We start from the raw sequence: 27,585 nt of genomic DNA, 5'->3' as shown, positions 1-27,585 counted from the left end.
TGGCCTTTAATTTGATATATGTCAGTAAACTTACTAAAGACCTCAATTGTTATATCTTCTTCTTTCCCGATCATTGTCTATTTTGATATTTTACAACAAATCAAGTTATTGGTAAACGACATATATGTGATGATCTTTACATCCTTGATGAATTCAAGCCTCTATTTGTTGCCTATTCCAGTGTCGGGTCTCCATATGAAGTACATTGTCAATTAGGACATCCTTTTTTACCTATTTTAAAGAAGCTTTATCCTCGATTTCAGAACATTTCTTCATTAGAATGTGAGTCATGTCAATTTGCAAGATATCATTGTAGCTCCGTAGGTCCAAGTGTTAATAAGCGAGTTGAGTCATCTTTTGAGTTAGTTCACTCTGATGTTTGGGGACCATGTCTGGTCGTTCCCAAAACTGAAAACAAGTATTTTGTCACTTTTGTGGATTATTTTTCTCAAATGACTTGGATTTATTTTACGAAGAGTCGTTCTGAAGTGTTCACTCATTTTTTTTCCTTTTATGCTGAAATCAAAACTCAATCCAATGCTTCAGTACGTATTTTAAGAAGTGACAATGCTAAAGAATACATGTCAAAATTGTTTCAGTCCCACATGAGAATACACAATATTCTTCTTCAGTCTTCATGTGTTGATACACCTTCTCAAAATGGAGTTGTTGAGAGGAAGAATAGGCATCTACTTGAGACAGCTTGGTCACTTTTGTTCCAAATGAAAGTATCTAAATAGTTTTAGGCATATGTGGTTTCTCCGGCTTGTTTTCTAATCAATCGCATGCCATCTATTGTGATTGTCGGTAATGCTCCCTAGAGTGTCCTTTTTCCAAACAAGTCACTTTTTTCAGTGGAACCTAAGGTTTTTGGAAGCACATGTTATGTTCCAGATATTCGGCTTTCTGTTACAAGTTGGATCCCAAAGCAGTAAAGTGTGTTTTTCTGGGCTATTCTCGACTCCAGAAAGGCTAACGATGTTATTCTACTGAACTTGGAAAATACTTGGTGTCCAATGATGTGGTGTTCTCAGAGACTACACCATTCTTCTATGCATCTCCCATTTCTACAAATCAGGGGGAGGAAGATGACTAGTTAGTCTATCAGGTTACTCGTGCTTCGACAGCACCATCAAACAATATTATTCATCCATATTTTATTCCATCTATTGAGCACCAATTGTGTATTGTGCCTTCATTACCTGCTCTATCTGTGATAGCCAGACTGTCAATTATTCAAGTTTACTCAAAGAGGCAAGAGACTAATGATATATGTCTTGCACCAATCCCTTCGTCATCAGATCTTCCTCCACCTGATCCTCCAGAAAATCTTGACCCCCCTATTGCTCTTCACAAAGGTACAAGGACTTGAAAATCCATAAATTCAATTGCAAATTTTGTTTCCTATGATCGCTTATCCTCTACATCAAGATCTTTGATTGCTTCTGTAGACTCTATATATGTACTTAAAATAGTGAAGGAGGCTTTGAGTCATCATGGATGGTCTAATGTGATGTTTGAGCAAAATACATGTCTTAGAGGAAAACCACACATGGGGTTTAATAGATTTACCAAATGGAAAGAAACTAGTGGGGTATATGTGGGTGTTCATAGTTAAAGTAAACCCAGATGGTTCAGTGGCAAGACTTAAAGCCAGACTTGTGGCTAAAGGGTATGCTCAGATTTATGGAGTGGATTATTCAGACACCTTTTCTCCGGTTAACAAACTTACTTATGTCCGCTTGTTCATTTCTCTAGCTTCTTTTATGAATTTGTAATGACCTCCAGGTTTATTTTCATATTTTTGTGTGAATTTACCATTTTACCCTTTTCTATAGCTTTTTTATAACTCTTATGTGATGTTGGGATATATGGAACGCTCCTCGAGGTGGTGGAGTGAGCTTGTTGCCAATTTTCCTCTTTTTAGAGGTTTAAAATGAAAAGAGTTGACTTCAGTCAGAATCTGTAGATTCAATCATCGTATGGAAATTCTGATGATTTCATCAGCTCTGGAAGGTCTATTTTGGTTTGGAAGGAAGGTTAGTTTGGGTTTTGGAGTCTTCGCTTTGAGATTGTGTAGTTTTGTCATTTTAACTTTAAGTTTTGGCCATGTTTGACTTTGATCAACATTTGGAGTAAACACGCTCGGATAAAAATTTTGTAGTGTGGTTAGCTTTGGAACATCGAATTTGATCTAAAAAAAACCTTTGGTTTGATTCACAGGCGCTCGTAATGAGTTTTTGGCTGTTTAGGCATTTTAAGTGTTTTCCTTTGAAAGTGTTGACTTTGGTCAACATTTCGACGAGACGACCTTTGTTGGTCATTTTGTCGATTTTATTGAGTTTGAAATGTCATTTTTAGTTGGGTAGCATAGTACGTTTACATTGATGGAGTTTCGAATGAGTTTCGAGCCTCTGCCGGGGGACTTTTTATCCCTTGGTAAAATGCTGATGCACAGCTGCTGGTGCAGCTCTTGGTTGTTCTCCGTGATCTCAAGCCTTTTGGCCGCATTCGTAGAAGGTTACCTGACCCTTCTCTATGTTTGTGAACTAGCCTCTACGTTCACTGAGGGTCAGCTGACTGACCTCCGCATTCACAAAGCTAGTCTCCGCTTTCGCGAAGGCCAATTAGGTCTGGCATTTCAGTCCCTTCAAGACCTATTTCCATCCCCTCCTATTTCATTTTGCTCCATATACAAAGCTTGTTTTTGAGAGCTCCTCTTGACCAATTTCAATTTTTTTGTTGCTTTACGTCGTGAACTCTTGCGGGAATGTTTTGGAACCCTTCCTCATCCTAAAACCCTCGTAAGTCTTGCATAAATTCATCATTTTCGTGCATTTTTTACCATCTTTGGGATTGAATTTGGTGGGGTTGATTTGACACCTTTCGGTGCTTGGATTATGCCTAGTTTTGGGGCACAAGTTCCTTGAGCTATTTGTGACCTTGTGACAAAGTTGGTTTTTTAATTTTGCGCGCGAGTCCCAATGTTGAATTTTGACCCAATTTTGGTTCCATTTTTAATTGTGGTAATATGGATATAGTTGGCTTTGTTTTGATGTGTTCTTCGATAATTTGGTAGAGTGGCATCGGCCAGAGGTGGCCCAGAAAGGAAAAGCTCTGGTTCAGCAATTAGTATGCAGTTTCGCCGTGAGGTAGGTTACAGTTTTTTCCTTTTAGACTTGGCTCGTTTAGAATTTGTATATTATGAGTAGCAACGTATGTTTAGGTTGGTAAATTTAGGTGTTGCTATCCTTTTAAGTAAAATAGGAGTAATGGCCATAGTGGGTAATTAGCTTGGATCTTAGCCGTTAAAGCCTTAATTTAGGCGCTTTCTTTTCTTATTTGTATCGCTTAGTATCCTTAGAAATTTCTCCTAGGTGGCTTAAAATATAAGATGCCGCTTGTTTGACTTGGTTGACTACGTTGCTCTTTTTGGGGTGTTTTCGGCTTAGGCTTGTGTTTTACTTGCTTATGATATTGAAATGCTGGGCCCAAGCTATACTTTTGGTAAGCCGGAGTTCCAAGTTAGTGAATTGATGCCTTTGGTGTGGGTCTTTCCCCGACCTTGAGTGATAAATGATTATTGATATGCCACTTGCCTTGGTTGTTTCACCGATGTTTAAGACCATTTAAATGGATGAATAAATTAAGAGACTGGATTTTGGTAAATAAATAAATATAAGGATTTTAAAATACTGATAATCTCATTATTTATGACACTCATACTTTTGATGAGCTCGATGTATGATTCCGGGCGACCCTCTTATTGACTTTGGGCTACTCTATTATTTTCAGTGTGATAAGCTAGAGGCTTGAATCCCGGGCGGCCTGTTGATAATATTTCGGGTTATGACTTTGATATTGATGAGCTCAAGGGTTATTCCGAGCGTACCGTAATATTTTTGGATTATTGTTACATCTTTGTTTTGTTATATTTTGCATATTCTATGAGTTAAGGCCATTATTATGATTATTTGTTGTTATTGAATTATTTGGCCTCTATATGTTCTCTCTCCTTACCCGATGCACATGTAGTTATAGTTTATAACTCATTTATGTTATTATTAGTTACATCGTACTGCTTATTTTATATTTGTTCTATCTGAGTTCGGTCGGCCTATGATGTGATACCCCAGAAATCTTTTTCGCAAAGACTCGAACATTTCTTCACGTGTGGGTAGACTCAGACCAGAGGACTTGTAATTCTACACATGAGTTAGGATTAATTCCAAAGTATTTGAAGTGTGTTAGATGTGTTTAGGGGTCACAAGGGATCTCTAACACCAAGTCGATTCCAAAGAACTCCAATCGATTAAGTTTTTGGATAAGTTAGTATAAGGGTCGACTTCAAACGACCATATCTCCTAGAATATAATGAACTGGGTGGACCACGACGAAGCAAACCATTTCTCATAATAGAATAGAAAATCACAAGAAAGATTTCCTACCAAATTAAAGGTCCTTGAGTCTTCTTTCAAACGCCACAAAAATTGCAATTTTTGGAGTTTGGAGTCAAAAGTTATGGTCATTTTACTACAGACTAGTACTGCAGGAATTTCATGCCTGAGCAAAATTTAGGCTTGGCGCTCCAGTGGCGCTGTCACGCTCCGGGAGGGTACCCTAGACGTAACCGGCACCCGAAGGCCATTTCTGACCTCCGAGCGAACCACTTGGTACAGTCACTCATTCATTCAAACACATTCTCTTAGCGGAAAACTCAATTAAAGAAATACTTTTCATAACATAAGGGCCGAAGGCCAAACATTTACAAATCAAAGGAGATAATCAAAATAGGACTCCTCAAGATGACTGCTCGACCTCCCCACACTCCAATCTATGAAGCCTCTATTCAAGTCTAAAAGGTGCCAATGACAAGCCCATGGCTACCGACAATCTAAATAAAAAAAAGACAATCAAAACTGTACAAGAAGGCCCAATGTCCTCCGGGAACTAGGAGGACTCACCGACTGGCTGGGAGTGTAATCGGATCTTCAACGGGGCGCCGGTTGATGATCTCTAGTACCTGTCTCTGCATCATGAAACGATGCAGGCCAAATGGCGTCAGTACATGGAATGTACGAGTATGTAAAATGGACGAATACAACGAACATCAAGGAAGAATCAATCAACTCGGGAACTCAACTCAAAAGGAATGACAACTCAATCAAATGCCCTAAGTCTAAACAAAGATATGATTTAGACGGGATCAATCATATACAAATAAACTCAATCTGACTCAGAGCACTACCAACACCTATTTGGGAGTTTCTCTTAACCGACAACCAACACTTATGAGCCAGTGAAGGTACAACAAAGCGACGTTGTTGCCACGCCCGTTCATACCTTGCCGGGGTATGAACGAATCGAACACTCATGGATCCAATCCAACCAGGTCCTATAATGTCAGGACAAAAGCTCTCGGGGAAGCATCCGACTTTAACGGTTCAATCCCCCCTACGTTTGGCAACACATGTATTGGGTTCGAGTATGGACTATACTCTTGCCCAATTCGGTGCTCGATACTCCTCCCAAGACTCAATGCTCATAAAACTCCATCAAATCAACTCAATCAACTCATATCAATAAGTCTCATTACAACCTTGTCAACTCATCAACTCTATCACAATCAAATCTCAATCTCAATGCTCAATCTCAATCATATCTTCAAGGAAGTTTTAAATGCACATATATAACATCATCTAGATATAATCAATCATTACCTCCATCCATTTGAGAAAATCCTTGTGACTCATCACATACTCAAGACTTCAAATCGACATTTTTATAATAAGCAACATGTTTAAGAAAATAATATACTTTATCAAGTCTACATAATTAAGAAGACCAATAAAACATATTTAGCAACTCATTTCTTCATCATCTCATACTCACATAAGGGCTCATTTTAGGAACCTCTTAGCTCAACAACATCAATGCATATAGAATCAAATAAATAGGGGACAAAACTCATTAAACTTAGACCATATCAAGAGACTCCATTTTCATGGACATCTAACCTTAAAACAAGAATAGGGCACATGGGTGGACTCAACCCATGTTTTGGATAGCCTTACATACCTTAGTGAAGACTTGGAGAAAACCTTGAGGTTGGGTCTTCAATGGAGGACTCTAATCTTGAAGCTTCTTGGACTCCTTTTTGGTTAGAAGTGGAGAAGAAGAGTAGAGAGAGAAACTAGGGCTTTTAGAGAGAGGGAGGGGCTGAAGAAAATGATCCCAAAATACACAAGGATTGTGTATATATAAATTTGGGAAATTTCCCAAATTGCCCTTTCTCCAATTTCTGAAAATTAGGCAAAAACGCCCTTGGCGCGATAGTGGCGCGTCGCGCCTTTACAGCGCCAAGGCCAATTACGCCTAAAACCTGCACAACTTTTAGTGGCGCGTCGCGCCAGGGACCAAACTACTGAGGCATGTTTCTGGCGCGATAGTGGCGCATCGCGCCCTTACAGCGCCAAGCCTATTGTCCTAAATTCTGGAATTTGGCCTGAAAAACCCTACACACTTTTAGTGGCGCATCGCGCCAGGGACCAAACTACTGAGGCATGTTTCTGGCGCGATAGTGGCGCGTCGCACCCTTACAGCGCCAAGGCCATTTCCCCAGCAGTTGTAACCCAGGCCAAAATGAAATCCCTGTCGTGCTAGTTCATCTTCAGATCGTCATATCTTTTGACTCCGAACTCCAAATTTTATTTTCTTGGTGGCGTTGGAAAGAAGACCTGACGACTTTTAATTTGATAGGTCGTGGGCCACCCAGATTGATGTCTTTCGAAAGATAGGGTCGTTAAAAGTCGACCCTTACATAAACTCATCTTAAACTTAGCCACGACGGATATTTTGGACTTAGCTCGGTCCTAGAGGCCCTCAATGACCCCACATCACCTCCAACGCTCTTAAATTTACCAGGGACTCATCTTAACTCAAGCACATACTTCGAAATAAATACGATGGGCCCCCATACGTATGCAAAGAAGGCCCGAATCTTAGGAAAATTTTAAGGGGTATTACATTATCTCCCTATTGGGATCATTCGTCCTCGAATGACAAGCAACCAAGAATGGACTCGGGGTACAAATCACAATCAAAACTCAGTCATTCAATCAATCAAATTTTCAATCAAGTATCAATCAAACTCAAAAAAGGCACAAATGAATTTGAGTCAAGGAAATAATCATTACCTTCAATATTCTCCTCGGTAGGCACGAATAGATGTGGATATTTAGATTTCATGGCCTCCTCCGCTTCCCATGTGGCTTCCTCAACAAGTTGGTTCCTCCACAGAACTTTGACTGAGGCGACTTCCTTGTTCCTCAATTTGTGAATCTGGCGATCAAGAATTTAGACTGGGACCTCTTCATAAGACAAGTTATCCTTGATTTCAACACTGTCAATGGGGACTACCAATGAGGGGTCGCCCAAGCACTTTTTCAATATCGAAACGTGGAATACCGGATGAATAGAAGCTAGCTCTAAGGGTAAGTCCAACTTATAAGCAACACTCCCAATCCGTCTCAAAATTTGGTACGGACCAATATATCGAGGACTAAGTTTCCCCTTCTTTCCAAACCTCATGATGCCCTTCATGGGTGACACTTTCAAATATACCCAATCATCCACCTCAAACTCTAAGTCTCTCCTCCTCACATCGGTGTAAGATTTTTGGCGACTTTGGGCTGTCTTTAGCCTCTCCCGGATAACTCGTACCTTCTCCATGGCTTGATGAACGAGGTCAGGCCCAATCAACTCGGCTTCACCTACTTCAAACCACCCAATGGGTGATCTATACCTCCTTCCATACAAGGCTTCATAAGGAGCCATTTGAATGCTTGCATGATAGCTATTGTTATATGCAAACTCTATGAGAGGCAAGTGATCATCCTAATTCCCCTTGAAGTCAAGCACACACGCCCTCAACATATCTTCCAATGTCTGAATGGTGCGCTCTGCTTGGCCATCTGTCTGGGGATGGAAGGCTGTACTCAAGTTCACCCTCGAACCTAATCCCTTCTGAAAGGATTTCTAAAATTGGGAAGTGAATTGAGCTCCTTTGTTTGAGATGATAGACAAAGGGACCCCATGCAATCTGACGATCTCCTATATATACAACTTTGCATAATCTTCTGCGATGTCAGTAGTCTTAACCGCCAAGAAGTGAGCTGATTTCGTCATTCTATCCACAATCACCCAAATGGAATCATGTTGCTTTCGGGACTTCGGCAAGCCTGTAATAAAGTCCATGTTGATCATCTCCCACTTCCATTCTGGAATTTCTATGTTTTGGGCTAGACCACATGGTCTTTGATGCTCAACCTTCACTTGTTGACAATTCGGGCATTTGAAAACGAATTCCTCAATATCCCTCTTCATCTCGCTCCACCAATAGATCTCCCTCAAGTCATGGTACATTTTTGTGGAACCCGGATGAATAGAGTATCTAGAACTATGCGCTTCGGCCATAATCCTCTCTCGAACATCATCGACACCTGGCACACACAATCTATTTTGGTACCGCAATACACCATCTCCCCCTTGGGTAAAGACCATTACCTCTTGTTTGTGAACGACTCCCTTTAATTGGAGAAGGACGGGATCTTGGTCTTGCTTCTCCTTCACCTCTGCCACAAGTGAGGATGTAGACCCATCCTGAACTGTAACTCCGCCTTCATTGTTCTCTTCCAGATGAACTCTCAATCGGGCTAATCTGTGTACCTCCTTCGCCAATTCTCTCCTTCTTTCCTCCACGTGGCTAGTGCTACCCATAGACAACCTGCTAAGAGCATCAGCAACAACATTAGCTTTACCTGGATGGTAGAGGATGCTCATATCATAGTCCTTGAGTAGCTCAAGCCATCTCCTTTGCCTCAGGTTGAGTTCCTTCTGGCTAAAGACGTATTGCAAGCTCTTGTGATCGGTGAATACATCGATATGCACTCCATACAGGTAGTGGCGCCAGATTTTAAGTGCAAACACCACAGCTGCCAGCTCAAGGTCATGAGTTGGGTAATTCCTCTCGTGAAGCTTAAGCTGTCTTGAAGCATAGGCTATCACCTTCCCCCTTTGCATCAACACATAACCCAAACCAATTCTAGAGGCATCACAATAAATCACAAAACCCTCTGTTCCATCGGGCAGAGCTAGAATAAGAGCAGTTGTAACACCCCAATTTATTTTTAAGATTTTTTTTTTATTTATTTGTTTTAAGTTATGTTTTTTTTTGGATGATTTGACTTCAGGAGGACATAATCCTATCAAAATTTGAAAATTTGGGAAAACTCATAAAATAAAAGTTGTAGATAATTGAAATACCTTTCCAACCATAGGTCATGGGCTTATATACGACATCGGAATAAAAAGTTATGGACATTGCAAGGCAGAAGGGTCAAGATAGGAAGAAAATTTGGCCCAACCCGATTCCAAATCGGGTCAGCCATATTTATTTCCATGTAAGAGATAAGTTCAGCCTTATCTCTTTCCTTTCATCCAAAATATTTCCAGAACACCATAGAAATATAGAGAGATAGAGAGAGAGTGAATTAAAATCCATTTTTGACCCAAATTCGAGTTCCGATTTCAAAAGCTCATGAAGAGAAAAACGTTGCACGTTGCGTTGTCTTCATTTTGAGCTAAAAATCAGAGAAGAAGGAGTGTATTAAGGTGGTTGACTTATACTTCAAGGTAAGATTTAGTTGTTGTTTTTCCTTTTTATCAAACTTGTTTAGAGATTTAACGGATTAGAACGGAGAAAATAGTGTTATAAACTTGTTTGTTGCTTTGTTGGAATTTATGGATTAGGGGATGTTTTGGTTGGATTAAATGGGTGGAATTAGTTAAGTTATGAAGTAGAATGATTGTTTATATTGTTGTTGATGTTCTTGATAAGTTGTTGTTGTCGAAATTGGGGGAATAAACTTTGGTTGCAAACCCGTTTTTGGTTGGGACTGCTGTTAGTAATTGTAGTATAACTCCTTGTGTAAAACTTAGTTTTGAGTGATTCAAGATGTTTTGGAAAGCTATTTCATAGGGCTATAACTTTTATTTAGGATCCAAAATCCAGTTTTGCTTTTATTGACTCGAAAAAGGGTGATGAAGTACAGGGGAGGTGCTGCCCAGATTTTGGTCTAAAAGTCCTACATGGACTGCTGTGGGTATTTTGAGCATATCTTGTTGTACATAATTGATGTAGGGGTGATTCAAAGTTGTATATGACCCTAAGACATATAGCTATAACTTTCTTTGAGGACACAAAGCCTAATTATCCCATTTACCCCTTCGAAACTGAGCAGCAATACAAGACAGTAGTGCTGCCCAGAATTTCTGTTTTGATATTTTGGGTTGATTTTCAGTGATTTTATGTTTAGTTTCGATATGTTGGAGCTTTTAAACTTAAGTAGATGTTTGATTGTGTATTTAAGGTGTATATTCTCTTATACAAGCTAAGAGGAATTGTTTGACGAAGTGGATTTTGGTTGATCTATGACATAGAGAAATTGAACTCCGCGAGTGGTGGTAGAACTTGTTGTATGCTAAAATGCCAAGGTTCGTGTATAAACTTGAACTTGAAATATTTTATTTTTCAGAAATTTAAAGTATTTTATTGGGTTGTTTTCTTACTCCTTGTTTTATATTTTGGTATGACTATTATCTCAAGTATTGCAAAACTTTCGTTGAATCGCCCACTTGTACGAATTGCTAGATCATTTTGCATTCTTGTTGGGAAATTGTCCTTCTTGTTACGGTGACTTATCATCGATATTGGCATGCCTCTCGATTCAGATCTTGCCCATCTTGACTTTGGATTTACATTTCGTCTTGACGATGGATTTTCGCCCATTTTTGAGTACGAGTGAAAAGCCACTTTCAACATGGTCTTTGATCTTCTTGATATTGGGTGACGACCCTTCTTGATATGGACACTTCTTGATTTTGGGGCTTCGGTCCGTCTTGATATTGATTGTGCTTAGTGTGAAGGCATGACGTACATATGGGGTGAAATTGGTTATTTGACTACTCTTTTGAATTGAATTATAAGCATTCTTGGTACTTAAGCCTGTGAATATTAGTATTGGTATTTTGAAACTCTCTAAGATTTGTATTTGATACTTGATATACTTGTTCACTTGGACTTAATGCTACCTTATTGAACCGTTTATGATGAAAAAGAAAATTGAGAATTTTTAATGGCTCTAAGTCCAAAGGTTATACACCACTAAGCTTTATGCTTAGCGATAGTTATTTTCTATCGTAGGTGATATGCAAGGCGGGATATGAAGATGGTCATGTGGAGTAGACTTTTTGGGAGCTCTTTTGAAGATCACATATGCATATACATCTAGTTTTTGTATATTATTTTGGGGACTTGTACATGATACATGTGTGGCACTTATTTACGAAATTTTGAAGGCTTGTAACTTAAACCAAGTGACTAATTTTGTTATTTTAGAGTGTGCTTTTAACTCAAGTAATGCAATGTACTAGGTTATATTTTGACTTGTCATTATGCACGAAGGAAGATAATATTTTTGTGATAATTACTTATTTGAAGTTTTGTGTATTTTATGGACCTGCAGTATTGTTGAATTGGAAATCATTTTTTTTAAATAAAACTCATATATCTTATTTCAATAAAAAAATTTTAGGGTAAAATAATAGAAAAAAATTAGTTTTTATTTCGTAAGTGGTATTCTCCTAAAAGGGGATGCTACAAGAGTTGGTATCACAGCCTAGGTTTATAATTCTAGGACTTTTGTTGTGATTTGTTGGCAGACTATTTTCTTTTGTCCCGTATATTTTTTTTCTTGTATATAGTGCATATGCATCATGTGCATGTCCCTAATGCAATGTGATCTTCCCTTATGTAGGAGTTAATTCGTGGCATCTTGTACTTTTAATAGACTTATGGAAGCCGCTCGTGAGGGGGGAAATATCCCTAATGCCCAACCTCACCTACAAGAAGGGGTTGGAGAACATTTTTCTGATCCTAATCCTCTTAGCACAAGTGGATCTGAAGCGGGAAATAATCGGGGCACAAGAGTTGGGCCACACCCTCAAATGAGTCATAGTGCTCCTGCTGCTGATCCTCCTTTTCAACAAATGGCTGATTTCTTTCATCACATGGCTAGAAGAATGTCTGACCCTGATGAAATGAACTATGAGAAAATGAGAAAAATGGGGGGAGTTGAGTTTGAAGGAACTGTTGACCCTACCGATGCCGAGCAGTGGTTAGAACGAATTGAAAGAGTATTCGAGCAGTTAGAGTGTTCAGACACTTCCAAATTTAAGTATGCTGTCTCACTGTTACAAAAAGATGCTTATGATTGGTGGATAAGTGTACCAAATGCCAGGGCAAAACCTCCTGTTCTTACTTGGGATGATTTTGTGAAGGAATTTCATAAGAAGTATGTCCCACCTGCTTATCACGATGCAAAAAAAAAAGAGTTCTTAAATTTAGAGCAAGGGAGCATGTCTATCGCTGAATATCAGCAGCAATTTCTCAGGCTGTCCCGCTATGCTGGGGGTATTATTAATGATGAAAAAGATAAGTGTAGGCGGTTCGAAGACGGTTTAAATGATTCTATCAGAAAATCTGTAGCGGTCCTACAACATGAAAATTTTTGTAAATTAGTTTCAGCTGCTCTTACTTGGGAAAGGATCGACAAGGAACAAACTGGTAGAAATGAACATAAGTTCAGGAAAGCTTATGCAGATTCAGGAGGTCCATCAAAAAGAGGGAAATTTGACTGTTCCACAGCTAATACTTTTCGCAAGATAGCCCAACATAAGCAGAATAGATCAAGTTACTCTACTGCCAGCACTCCAAGCTATGGTCAAGGCAAGACTCGTATACCCACTTGTGCACAATGTGGGAAAAATCACTTTGGTACTTGTAGAAGAGCTTCTGGCGCTTGTTTTAATTGTGGGAGCTTCGATCATAAAGTGAGGGGTTGTCCTAATCCTAATCCCATTTCTTCTCCGCATACGGAAGTCTCTGTTCAGAAACCTATTACCACTCAATCTCAAGGGAATAGAGGTGCAAGATCTAGAAACACACAAGCAACAGGTGCAGGTGGATCCAATCAAGCGAGTGGATCAAGAGCTACAGCACGAGCTTATGCGATGAGACAGAGAGATGAACAAGATGAAGCAGATGTGGTTGTTGGTAAATTTCACTTATTTGACTTATGTGTCGTTACATTATTTGATCCTGGTTCTACACATTCGTATGTTTGTTCATTATTGGATTTTCCTGAAAATGTGAAGCCTGTGAGACTCGATTATGGTGTGCTTGTCCAAAGTCCTTTGGGTCAACAGGTTGTTTGCAATCAAATCTATCGAGGTTGTCCCTTCATGATTCAAAACCTGGTCCTTCCTGCTGATTTGATTGAAATGCCTTTCCATGATTTTGATATTATTATCGATATGGATTGGCTTTATAAATATCATGCAGTAGTGGATTGTAGGTCCAAGCATGTGACTTTTAAGGACCCTGCATTTTCACACATTATTGTGCAGGGTGAAAGGTCATTGTCCTCTAATATTATTTCTGCGGCCTTAGCAAAAAGGATGATTCGTCAGGGTTGTAGTGTGTATCTTGCTCACATAATTGATACACGTGTGGAGAGTCCTATTCTTAAAGATATACCTACTGTGTGTGACTTTCCTGAAGTGTTTCCAGAAAATCTTCCTGGGTTACCACCAGAAAGAGAAGTTGAATTTCCGATTGAGCTCATTCCTGGATCTACTCCTATTTCTATCACTCCTTATAGGATGGCACCAGCAGAATTAAAGGAATTGAAAACTCAACTGCAAGAACTTCTTGAGAAAGGTTTCATTCGTCCAAGTGTTTCTCCTTGGGGAGCCCCTGTGCTATTTGTGAAAAAGAAAGATGGTACTCTTAGACTTTGTATTGACTATAGACAATTGAATAAAATAACAATCAAGAACAGATATCCATTACCAAGAATTGATGATTTGTTTGACCAACTGAAGGGTGCTAATTTATTCTCCAAGATCGATTTAAGGTCTGGGTATCACCAACTGCGTGTTAGAAAGGAAGATGTTCCTAAAACTGCTTTTAGAACTCGATATGGTCACTATGAATTTTTAGTGATGCCCTTTGGATTAACTAATGCGCCTGCAATATTCATGGATTTGATGAATCGAGTATTTAGGCCTTATCTTGATCAATTTGTGGTGGTATTTATAGATGATATTTTAATATATTCCAAGAATGAAGAAGAGCATGATAAACATCTTCGAATTGTTTTGCAAATTCTGCAAGAGAAGAAGCTTTATGCTAAGCTTTCTAAATGTGAATTTTGGCTCGGTGAAGTGGCCTTTCTGGGACATATTGTGTCGGCCGCAGGTGTGAAAGTGGATCCTGGTAAGATTCAAGCTATTGTTGAATGGAAACCACCTAAAAGTCCAACTGAAGTAAGGAGTTTCTTGGGTTTAGCGGGATACTATAGGAGGTTTGTCAAAGGCTTCTCCATTATCGCCTCCCCTTTGACTAAACTTTTAAGGAAGGATGTCAAGTTTGTATGGGATGACAAATGCCAGGAAAGTTTTGAAAATCTCAAATCCTTATTGACACAAGCTCCTATACTTACTCTACCAACTGAAGGTAAAGAATATGTGATATATAGTGATGCTTCTCATCATGGTTTGGGTTGTGTACTGATGCAAGAAGGGAAAGTGGTTGCATATGCTTCCCGAAAATTGAAACCACATGAATTGAACTATCCTACTCATGACCTTGAGCTCGCTGCCATAGTGTTTGCCTTGAAAATTTGGAGGCATTACTTATATGGCGAAAAGTGTCACATATTTACTGATCATAAGAGTTTGAAGTACTTGGGTACACAGAAAGAGTTGAATTTGAGGCAACGTAGATGGCTTGAACTCATTAAAGATTACGACTGTACCATTGACTATCATCCTGGTAAAGCCAATGTAGTTGCAGATGCTCTAAGTCGTAAAGCCTTTGCTAGTTTATCTATTAATCCTCTAACTTCATTTCTTGACTTACGAGCCATGAATGCTTGTCTTGCATTTAATTCTGATGGCTCTATTGTTGCTAGATTGCAAGTCAAGCCAATTCTACTTGAACAGGTGAAAGAAGCATAACAGTTAGATGAGAAGCTTGTAAAATTGATCAAAGAAGTTCAAACTGGAGGAAAGCTTGATTTTACTTTAGGGGAGAATGGTGCTCTATTTTATCATAATAGGTTATGTGTTCCAAAGGATGACAACTTGAGGAAAGAGATTTTGAATGAAGCACATACGTCACCATATGCAATGCATCCTGGAGGTACCAAAATGTACCAAACCATCAAAGAACACTACTGGTGGAATGGTATGAAGAAGGACATTGCGGAATATATTTCCAAATGCTTAACTTGTCAACAGATAAAGGCCGAGCATCAAGTCCCAGCAGGATTATTACAACCCCTATCAATACCTGAGTGGAAATGGGAAAGAATAACCATGGACTTTGTTTCTGGGCTTCCACGTACCCAAAGAAATCATGATGCAATTTGGGTTATAGTTGATAGGCTCACTAAAAGTGCTCATTTCTTGGCCATCAGAATGGACTACCCACTTGAACGTTTAGCAGAATTGTACGTTAATGAAATTATGAGGCTACATGGAGTTCCTGTTTCTATTGTATCTGACCGAGACCCGAGGTTTACATCTAGATTCTGGACTAGCTTGCAAGAAGCTTTGGGCACTAGGTTGAACTTTAGTACATCTTTCCATCCTCAGACAGATGGCCAATCCGAGAGGGTGATTCAAATCTTGGAAGATATGCTTCGAGCTTGCATTATGGAATTTGAAGGTAGTTGGGACAGACACCTAGCCTTGGTAGAATTTGCTTATAACAATAGCTACCAATCAAGCATTGGCATGCCACCCTATGAAGCCTTATATGGGAGAAAGTGTAGAACTCCTCTTTGCTGGAGTGAAGTTGGTGAACGAAAACTGGTTGGTCCTGAGATTGTGCAACAAACTGAGGATAAGGTAAAAATAATCAAGGATCGTCTAAAAATTGCTTCAGATAGACAAAAGTCTTATGCTGATCTTAAGAGGCGTGAAATTGAATATCAAGCAGGAGACAAGGTATTTTTAAAGGTTTCTCCATGGAAGAGAATTATGAGATTTGGCCAAAAAGGGAAACTTAGTCCTCGATTTGTTGGACCATATGAAGTACTTGAGAGAGTTGGTCCAGTTGCATATAAACTAGCACTTCCACCGGAGTTAGATAGGATCCACAATATCTTCCATGTTTCTATGCTTAGAAGATATCGCTCAGATCCATCTCATGTTCTTCCTGTTGAATCCATTGAGGTCAATCCTGACTTGACATACGAAGAGGAACCTATCAAAATCTTGGAGCATGATACAAAAAAGCTTAGAAATAAGAAAATCCCTTTAGTAAAGGTCCTTTGGAGAAATCATTCTGGCAAGGAAGCTACCTGGGAGAGAGAAGAGGATATGCGACTCCAACATTCACAGTTGTTTTGAGGAGACTATCAGGTAAATTTCGGGACGAAATTTCTTAAGGGGGGTAGAGTTGTAACACCCCAATTTATTTTTAAGAATTTTTTTTTATTTATTTGTTTTAAGTTATGTTTTTTTTTGGATGATCTGACTTCAGGAGGACATAATCCTATCAAAATTTGAAAATTTGGGAAAACTCATAAAATAAAAGTTGTAGATAATTGAAATACCTTTCCAACCATAGGTCATGGGCTTATATACGACATCGGAATAAAAAGTTATGGACATTGCAAGGCAGAAGGGTCAAGATAGGAAGAAAATTTGGCCCAACCCGATTCCAAATCGGGTCAGCCATATTTATTTCCATGTAAGAGATAAGTTCAGCCTTATCTCTTTCCTTTCATCCAAAATATTTCCAGAACACCATAGAAATATAGAGAGATAGAGAGAGAGTGAATTAAAATCCATTTTTGACCCAAATTCGAGTTCCGATTTCAAAAGCTCATGAAGAGAAAAACGTTGCACGTTGCGTTGTCTTCATTTTGAGCTAAAAATCAGAGAAGAAGGAGTGTATTAAGGTGGTTGACTTATACTTCAAGGTAAGATTTAGTTGTTGTTTTTCCTTTTTATCAAACTTGTTTAGAGATTTAACGGATTAGAACGGAGAAAATAGTGTTATAAACTTGTTTGTTGCTTTGTTGGAATTTATGGATTAGGGGATGTTTTGGTTGGATTAAATGGGTGGAATTAGTTAAGTTATGAAGTAGAATGATTGTTTATATTGTTGTTGATGTTCTTGATAAGTTGTTGTTGTCGAAATTGGGGGAATAAACTTTGGTTGCAAACCCGTTTTTGGTTGGGACTGCTGTTAGTAATTGTAGTATAACTCCTTGTGTAAAACTTAGTTTTGAGTGATTCAAGATGTTTTGGAAAGCTATTTCATAGGGCTATAACGTTTATTTAGGATCCAAAATCCAGTTTTGCTTTTATTGACTCGAAAAAGGGTGATGAAGTACAGGGGAGGTGCTGCCCAGATTTTGGTCTAAAAGTCCTACATGGACTGCTGTGGGTATTTTGAGCATATCTTGTTGTACATAATTGATGTAGGGGTGATTCAAAGTTGTATATGACCCTAAGATATATAGCTATAACTTTCTTTGAGGACACAAAGCCTAATTATCCCATTTACCCCTTCGAAACTGAGCAGCAATACAAGACAGTAGTGCTGCCCAGAATTTCTGTTTTGATATTTTGGGTTGATTTTCAGTGATTTTATGTTTAGTTTCGATATGTTGGAGCTTTTAAAATTAAGTAGATGTTTGATTGTGTATTTAAGGTGTATATTCTCTTATACAAGCTAAGAGGAATTGTTTGACGAAGTGGATTTTGGTTGATCTATGACATAGAGAAATTGAACTCCGCGAGTGGTGGTAGAACTTGTTGTATGCTAAAACGCCAAGGTTCGTGTATAAACTTGAACTTGAAATATTTTATTTTTCAGAAATTTAAAGTATTTTATTGGGTTGTTTCCTTACTCCTTGTTTTATATTTTGGTATGACTATTATCTCAAGTATTGCAAAACTTTCGTTGAATCGCCCACTTGTACGAATTGCTAGATCATTTTGCATTCTTGTTGGGAAATTGTCCTTCTTGTTACGGTGACTTGTCATCGATATTGGCATGCCTCTCGATTCAGATCTTGCCCATCTTGACTTTGGATTTACATTTCGTCTTGACGATGGATTTTCGCCCATTTTTGAGTACGAGTGAAAAGCCACTTTCAACATGGTCTTTGATCTTCTTGATATTGGGTGACGACCCTTCTTGATATGGACACTTCTTGATTTTGGGGCTTCGGTCCGTCTTGATATTGATTGTGCTTAGTGTGAAGGCATGACGTACATATGGGGTGAAATTGGTTATTTGACTACTCTTTTGAATTGAATTATAAGCATTCTTGGTACTTAAGCCTGTGAATATTAGTATTGGTATTTTGAAACTCTCTAAGATTTGTATTTGATACTTGATATACTTGTTCACTTGGACTTAATGCTACCTTATTGAACCGTTTATGATGAAAAAGAAAATTGAGAATTTTTAATGGCTCTAAGTCCAAAGATTATACACCACTAAGCTTTATGCTTAGCGATAGTTATTTTCTATCGTAGGTGATATGCAAGGCGGGATATGAAGATGGTCATGTGGAGTAGACTTTTTGGGAGCTCTTTTGAAGATCACATATGCATATACATCTAGTTTTTGTATATTATTTTGGGGACTTGTACATGATACATGTGTGGCACTTATTTACGAAATTTTGAAGGCTTGTAACTTAAACCAAGTGACTAATTTTGTTATTTTAGAGTGTGCTTTTAACTCAAGTAATGCAATGTACTAGGTTATATTTTGACTTGTCATTATGCACGAAGGAAGATAATATTTTTGTGATAATTACTTATTTGAAGTTTTGTGTATTTTATGGACCTGCAGTATTGTTGAATTGGAAATCATTTTTTTTTAAATAAAACTCATATATCTTATTTCAATAAAAAAAATTTAGGGTAAAATAATAGAAAAAAATTAGTTTTTGTTTCGTAAGTGGTATTCTCCTAAAAGGGGATGCTACAGCAGTGGTTAGCTTGGTTTTCAATTTCTGGAAACTCTCCTCACAAGCATCTGACCATTGGAACTTAGCCTTCTTTTGGGTCAGCTTAGTCAATGGTGATGATATGGATGAGAATCCCTCTACAAACCTTCAATAGTACCCGGCCAAACCTAGGAAGCTCCTTATCTCTGTTGGGGACGTGGGTCTGGGCCAATTCTTTACTGCCTCAATCTTCTGAGTATCAACCTGAATGCCATCTCTAGATACAATGTGGCCTAAGAAGGCCACTGATGCAAGCCAAAATTCACATTTAGAGAACTTTGCATACAATACCTGGTCTCTCAAAGTTTGTAGAACGACTCTAAGATGATAGGCGTGCTCCTCTTCATTCTTGGAGTAAACCAGAATATCATCTATAAATACAATCACAAACATATCAAGACACGGTTTGAATACCCGGTTCATGAGATCCATAAAAGCGGTGGGAGCATTAGTCAACCCAAAAGACATGACTAAAAATTCAAAGTGGCCATAACGAGTCTGGAAAGCAGTCTTCGGAACATCGCATTCTCTCACCTTTAACTGGTGGTAGCCGGATCTCAAGTCTATCTTTGAGAAACAAGTGGCACCTTGGAGTTGATCGAATAAGTCATCTATTCTGGGGAGAGGGTATTTTTTCTTTTCAGTGACTTTATTCAACTACCTGTAGTCGATACACATTCTAAGGGACCCATTCTTCTTCCACACAAATAGGATCGGAGCACCCCATGGTGAGACACTCGGCCTAATGAATACCTTATCTAACAAGTCTTTTAGCTGTTCCTTCAACTCCTTCAACTCAGCCGAAGCCATTCTATATGGAGGAATTGAGATAGGCTGGATATCAGGAAGAACATCAATCCCGAAGTCAATCTCCCTATCAGGAGGGACTCCAGGCAGATCTTCAGGAAAGACATCCGGAAACTCGTTGACAATCGGGACCGACTCAAGGGAGGGAGACTCAATGCTATCATCTTTCACTCGGACAATGTGATAAACACACTCTTTTGAGATTAGTTTCTTGGCCCTAAGGTATGAAATAAACTTACCCTTAGGCGCAATAAGACTACCCTTCAACTCTATGACAGCCTCATTCGGGAATTTGAATGTGACAATCTGTGTTCTACAATCAATAGAGGCATAACAGACATAGAGCCAGTCCATGCCAAGGATCACATCGAAATCAACCATGTCTAACTCAACTAAGTCAGCCAAGGTATCCCTGTGATGAATTGACACGGTGCAATCTCTATAGACTCTCTCAGCTAGGATAGAATCACCGACAGGAGTGGCCACACTAAAAGGCTCAAGAAGACGCTCAGGAATTTTATTGAATTTACTAGCCACATAAGGGGTCACAAAAGATAAGGTGGCACCTGGATCCATCAATACATAACAATCAAAGGAAGAGACTCGAATCATACCCGTCACGACATTTGGAGAGTTCTCCTGATCTTGGCGACTACCCATGGCATATAGGCGGTTTGTACCTCCACTCGTACCTGAAGTAGTGCCCCTCTGATTACCTCTAGCTGGTGGTGCGGTGGCAGAGGACTGGGCCCTGTTCCCCCATGTTGGACATTCCCTCAAAAGATGGCCCATTTAGCCGCATTTATAGCAACCAACCTTTCCTGCTCTACATTCTCCCAAGTGGAGCCTACCACACTCGCCGCATGGTGGCTTTCCCTTCGAACCTTGACTCACACTGACCTGGGATTGAGAGCCTTGGGGTCTGAAATTCTGGCGACCTTGTCCCTGCCGATCATACCTGTTCTGCGGCATCGGTAGACTGGCGGTAGATGAGGCATAGTTGGGAGGCCTCTTCTGGAAGAAGGACCTGTTGCCCTTGCTTTGCCTCTGCTTATTCTCCTGCCCAAATGACCTTGCTTTTTTGCTCAGGTGCTCTTCTCTGTATTTTCTTTTCTCCTCCTCTACCTGTTGAGCATACACCATTAATCTGGAAAGATCCATATCCGAGATCAACAATGCTGCCTTGCATTCCTTCTTCACATGCCTCCCTAATCCGGAGACAAACTTCCTCATCTTTGACCTCACATCAAGAATCATTTATGGAGCATACCTGGACAGCTGGATGAACTTTAGGCCATACTCCTTAACCGACATACCTTCCTATTTTAGGTTTGCAAATTCCTCCACTTTCGCTTCCCTCAATTCTCGGGGAAAGAAGTGGTCAAGGAAGGCTCCCTCAAACTCATCCCACCTAGCAGGCTCAACATCTTCACCCCTACCCTGTTCCCATTGGCTATACCAAATGTTTGCCACATCTTTGAGTTGATAAGACACCAACTCGACTCCCTCAATTTCCGTAGCATGCATAGCTTTCAGAATCTTCCACATTTCATCAATAAAGTTCTGGGGATCTTCATCAACCTTAGAACCCATAAATGCCGGTGGGTTCATCCTCAAAAAGTCTCTAATTCTAGTGGCAGCAGATAGCTCCTGGGAACTAGAGCTGAGAGTCGGCGAACTCTGGTTACCACTTCAAGCCGCCATTAGTTGCGTGAGCATTGCAATTGCCCCTCGAAATTCAGCCAATGATGTGGGTGCAGGTGGGGTAGATGGCACTTGAGGTGCCTCCGCATATCTCGCGGGTCGGCCTCTAGCCCTTGCTGGGCGTGCCTCTGACTGTGGCATCCCTGCATTATCAACATTCCTCTGGCTAGCAGTACGTTTAGGAGGCATTATCTATAACGTATAAATGCACGAATTAGAAAGAAAGTTTCATGGAGTTTAACTCCATCGCACGAATTCAGAGTATGAAAGAAGTGAAACAATTCCTAATGTCCTATAGCCTCCTGCTTATAAGTGTGGTGCACAACACACCCATAAGAAAGACTCTACTAGACACGGCTTCATAGACTCCCTAGGACACTTGAACTCAGTGCTCTGATACCATGTTTGTCACGCCCCGGGAGGGTACCCTAGACGTAACCGGCACCCGAAGGCCATTTATGACCTCCGAGCGAACCACTTGGTACAGTCACTCATTCATTCAAACACATTCTCTTAGCGGAAAACTCAATTAAAGAAATACTTTTCATAACATAAGGGTCGAAGGCCAAACATTTACAAATCAAAGGAGATAATCAAAATAGGACTCCTCAAGATGACTGCTCGACCTCCCCATACTCCAATCTATGAAGCCTCTATTCAAGTCTAAAAGGTGCCAATGACAAGCCCATGACTACCGACAATCTAAATAAAGAAAAGACAATCAAAACTGTACAAGAAGGCCCAATGTCCTCCGGGAACTAGGAGGACTCACCAACTGGCTGGGAGTGTAATCGAATCTTCAACGGGGCGCCGATTGATGATCTCTAGTACCTGTCTCCGCATCATGAAATGATACAGGCCAAATGGCGTCAGTACATGGAATGTACGAGTATGTAAAATGGCCGAATACAACGAACATCAAGGAAGAATCAATCAACTCGGGAACTCAACTCGAAAGGAATGACAACTCAATCAAATGACCTAAGTCTAAACAAAGATATGATTTAGACGGGATCAATCATATACAAATCAACTCAATCTGACTCAGAGCACTATCAACACCTATTTGGGAGTTTCTCTTAACCGACAACCAACACTTATGAGCCAGTGAAGGTACAACAAAGTGATGTTGTTGCCACGCCCGTTCATACCTTGCCGGGGTATGAACGAATCGAACACTCATGGATCCAATCCAACCAGGTCCTATAATGTCAGGACAAAAGCTCTCGGGGAAGCATCCGACTTTAACGATTCAATCCCCCCTACGTTTGACAACACAGGTATTGGGTTCGAGTATGGACTATACTCTTGCCCAATTCGGTGCTCGATACTCCTCCCAAGACTCAATGCTCATAAAACTCCATTAAATCAACTCAATCAACTCATATCAACAAGTCTCATTACAACCTTGTCAACTCATCAACTCTATCACAATCAAATCTCAATCTCAATGCTCAATCTCAATCATATCTTCAAGGAAGTTTTAAATGCGCATATATAACATCATCTAGATATAATCAATCATTACCTCCATCCATTTGAGAAAATCCTTGTGACTCATCACATCCTCAAGACTTCAAATCGACATTTTTATAATAAGCAACATGTTTAAGAAAATAGTATACTTTATCAAGTCTACATAATTAAGAAGACCAATAAAACATATTTAGCAACTCATTTCTTCATCATCTCATACTCATATAAGGGCTCATTTTAGGAACCTCTTATCTCAACAACATAAATGCATATAGAATCAAATAAATAGGGGACAAAACTCATTAAACTTAGACCATATCAAGAAACTCCATTTTCATGGACATCTAACCTTAAAACAAGAATAGGGCACATGGGTGGACTCAACCCATGTTTTGGATAGCCTTACATACCTTAGTGAAGACTTGGAGAAAACCTTGAGGTTGGGTCTTCAATGGAGGACTCTAATCTTGAAGCTTCTTGGACTCCTTTTTGGTTAGAAGTGGAGAAAAAGAGTAGAGAGAGAAACTAGAGCTTTTAGAGAGAGGGAGGGGCTAAAGAAAATGATCCCAAAATACACAAGGATTGTGTATATATAAATTTGGGAAATTTCCCAAATTGCCCTTTCTCTAATTTCTAAAAATTAGGCAAGAACGCCCTTGGCGCAATAGTGGCGCATCGCGCCCTTATAGCGCCAATGCTAATTACGCCTAAAACCTGCACAACTTTTAGTGGCGCATCGCGCCAGGGACCAAACTACTGAGGCATGTTTCTGGCGCGATAGTGGCGCGTCGCGCCCTTACAGCGCCAAGCCTATTGTCCTAAATTCTGGGAATTTGGCCTGAAAAACCCTGCACACTTTTAGTGGCGCGTTGCGTCAGGGACCAAACTAATGAGGCATGTTTCTGGCGCGATAGTGGCGCGTCGCGCCCTTACAGCGCCAAGGCCATTTCCCCAGCAATTGCAACCCATGCCAAAATGAAATCCCTGTCGTGCTAGTTCATCGTTGGATCGTCATATCTTTTGACTCCGAACTCCAAAATTTACGTTCTTGGTGGCGTTGGAAAGAAAACTCGACGACCTTTAATTTGATAGGTCGTAGGCCACCCGGATTGACGTCTTTCGAAAGATAGGGTCGTTAAAATTCGACCCTTACATGAACTCATCCTAAACTTAGCCACGGCGGATATTTTGGACTTAGCTCGGTGCTAGAGGCCCTCAATTACCCCACATCACCTCCAACGCTCTTAATTTACTAGGGACTCATCTCAACTCAAGCACATACTTCGAAATAAATACGATGGGCCCCCACACGTATGTAAAAAAGGCCCAAATCTTAGGAAAATTTTGAGGGATGTTATAGGCGCCCCACGCCACTATAGCGCCAGAAAACAGCCTCAGTAGTTTGGGGCTTGGATCGACGCGCCACTATTAGATGTGCAAGGTTTTAAGCCTATTTTGACTTGGCGCTGCAGTGGCGCGACGCGCCACTATAGCGCCAGCAAGGTTTTTGCCCAATTTTTCAGATTTTTGAAGAGGGGTAACTTGGACTTTTCCCTAATTATATATATCCTATCCTTGAACATTTTGGGACCATTTTTCAGTCCTCCCTCTCTCTAAAAAGCCCTAAAATTTTCCCTCTCTTCTTCTTCTTCTTCTTCTCCAAATCCATCTCCAACAAAGGGTGCCTTCAAGAGTTTCAAGGATTCAAGCCTCATATTGAAGGTCTAACATCAAGGTCTCTTCAAAGTCTTCAAACAAGGTATGTAAGGCTAACCTAAAATATGGATTGAGTTCTTCCATATGCCCATAGATGTGTTGGTTAGGAGTTGTGAAAGAGTTGCACTTTCTAGAAAGGTTTTCGTGAAAGTTTTCCCTAAACTATGGAATGTTTTTAGATACTAATGGTTGATTAATGATTTTAATGACTTGAGTTACTAAATAGTTATTTTTCATATTATCGACTACAAATGTACCTTTGTATATAGATTTATAGGTATTGACGATATTCTTGAGTTGAGTTTTGTTGAGAGTAAGGATTCATGTTTCATTCACATGAACCCAAGATGAGATTTCTTTTGTCATAATTGTCTTGAGGTTGAGATGGATAGTTGTGTGTATATATGTATTGATTGGAATGGAAAGAATGAATTGGATAATTAAGAATGTCCCTTTGTTTCTATAATTTGAACATAGGACTAAAATGAAGATTGTGGAGTAGATGTTTGATAATGATATGATGATAATATTTGACAATGATGTGATGATAATATTTGATGGTGATGTGAATGGTGGTGTTTTTATGATAGTGTAATAATGATGTGAATGATGATGTTTTGATGATGGTGTGAGTGATGATGTGAATAGTGATTGTTTAATATGTGTAGAATGATTGATGAAGAGGTATGTTGATGAGGATATTATGTGATGAAGTGGATTAGAGTCTAATGTGATTATGTGATATGAGATTTGCATAATCTGAGTTGATTGGAGTCTTGTGAGTATTTTGAAAATAAATGATCTTTTAAGAAGGAGTTTTAAATAAATAATTTATGAGCATTTTTGCATAAACTATTTATACACTATTTTTGAGTTTAAGAAATGATTATTTTCATCTATGATTTAAAAAGAGTTTAAGCATGAGTGGAGTTTGAGAAGTCTTTTAATTATTTTTGAACACGAGTATTTTGATTATAAATGAGTTGAGCATTTTTACTTTAAAAATGTCGATTTTGAGATTGAGTTGAGGTTGCATAAATTTTAAAGGAAGAGTTTGATGATTTGAGATGAGTCGATTTGAAAGAAGGTCCAATGAGGCCAGATTTGAGTTGAGTTTTGAAAAGAGTCCAATGAAACTAAATAAGTATTTTTGAGTATCTTACTCACCTGATAGATATGAGCATATTGATTCTTGGGAGGAGTATCGAGCACCGAATTGGGTAAGAGTAAGTCCATATTCGAACCCATACTCGAACCCAATAACTACGTCGCCAAACGTAGGAGGGGATTGAACCGTTAAAGTCGGATGCTTCCCCAAAATGTTTTTCCTGACATTATAGGACTCGGTTGGATTGGATCTATGATTGGTTGATGCGTTCATACCCTGGCAAGGTATGAACGGATACGGCAACAACGTCGGCTTGTTGTACTATCACTCGCTCATATGGTGATGGTTGTTGGTTAGAGAAACTCCCAATTGAATAGATTGTGCTTGATCTGATTGGTTTGGTTGTGATTATAGATGATTGAGTTGAATTGTAAGACATTGCATAACTTAATTTGCATATTTATTGAGTTGAGCCCCTTTGAGTTGATTGTGAGTTGATTGCATTGATCGGATTGGATTAGATGAATTGTGATTTGATAGTGTACGATTAGACTAGATTGGATTAGATGATATGTTGATTGGGTTGAATGGAAGGATATATGATTGGATTGGATCGGATCGTATATGACCGGGTTGAACCGATTGTATACAATTGGATTGAATCGGATGATATATGATTTGATTGAACTGTATTGTGTATGATTGGATTGGATTGGATTGTATGATGTGTGATTGGTCTTTGTCTAGAAATGTATTCTTACTTTAGACTTATGACGTCTTATGTGAGTCTCTCCTACCTTTCTGATTCGAGATAGTTGATCCGATGTTATTCTTTCTTGAGGTATATTTTATTCTGCCATATTACATACTCGTACATTCCACGTACTGACGTCCATTTGGACCTGCATCGTTTCATGATGCAGAGATAGGTTTAAGAAATCGTCAATAGGAGCACCATTAAGGATCTATGCACACTCACCGTATTGGTGAGTCCTTCCCTATATTCGGAGGACACCGCTTATGTTATTCTTGCGTCGAGTTAGCCCTTTTCATTTTTATTTGAGGTAGACATGAATATCATTGGCACCAATTAGATAGTAGTGATAGAGGCTTCTTAGACTAGATAGTTAAGTATTTCTTTCCTTAAATTATTCTCGTCAAACTATTTTTAATGACAAATATTAGAGTTGATTTTTTTGGCCCATGACCTTTATTCTTTGAGTTAGATTGATGTTTTGAGTTACCCACTGAATATTCTCTTTATTTTTTTATCTTCCGCTGATTGAATGAAGGAACGAATGTGTGATCAGGCTATGTGGTTCGCTTGGGAGCCAGAAATGGTTTCTGAGTGCCGGTTATATCTAGGGTACCCTCCCAAGTAGTGACATATGATGCCTACTAGGTAACCCTGTTTGGTACTCATACTTCATTTCTACATCTTTTGATGCGGCTCCCAGTTTGATCCACCCCTAGCGCGTGCCTGATCATCCTTAGCTATGCTAGATATAGATAATGGTGAGCTCCAGAGCCCAGATACTTGTTGTTTTCCCTCTTTTGTACTTACTTACACTTGTATTTTTGGACAGTCAACTCTGTATTGTATATATATTG

The 27,585-nt window shown here is 39.4% G+C and overlaps 2 long non-coding RNA genes across 3 annotated transcripts; both read left to right on the top strand.

The window, feature by feature from the left end:
* The first annotated feature begins 9,473 nt into the window (after positions 1-9,473).
* On the top strand, positions 9,474-11,512 carry LOC129870472 (uncharacterized). Its single transcript, XR_008762086.1, has 2 exons — positions 9,474-9,693; positions 11,264-11,512. It is a non-coding gene; the product is annotated as an uncharacterized LOC129870472 (long non-coding RNA).
* Positions 11,513-16,894: 5,382 nt separating this feature from the next.
* On the top strand, positions 16,895-18,933 carry LOC129870473 (uncharacterized). Of its 2 annotated transcripts, XR_008762088.1 has the most exons (3): positions 16,908-17,114; positions 17,852-17,975; positions 18,685-18,933. It is a non-coding gene; the product is annotated as an uncharacterized LOC129870473 (long non-coding RNA). The 2 variants fall into 2 exon arrangements; XR_008762087.1 differs by lacking the exon at positions 17,852-17,975 and having other exon boundaries at positions 16,895-17,114.
* The last annotated feature ends 8,652 nt before the right edge of the window (positions 18,934-27,585 follow it).

This window comes from Solanum dulcamara, chromosome 10, assembly GCF_947179165.1.
Source record: "Solanum dulcamara chromosome 10, daSolDulc1.2, whole genome shotgun sequence".
In the NCBI taxonomy this organism is placed as follows: Eukaryota; Viridiplantae; Streptophyta; class Magnoliopsida; order Solanales; family Solanaceae; genus Solanum; species Solanum dulcamara.
This window is presented reverse-complemented; position numbering and strand designations above follow the sequence as displayed.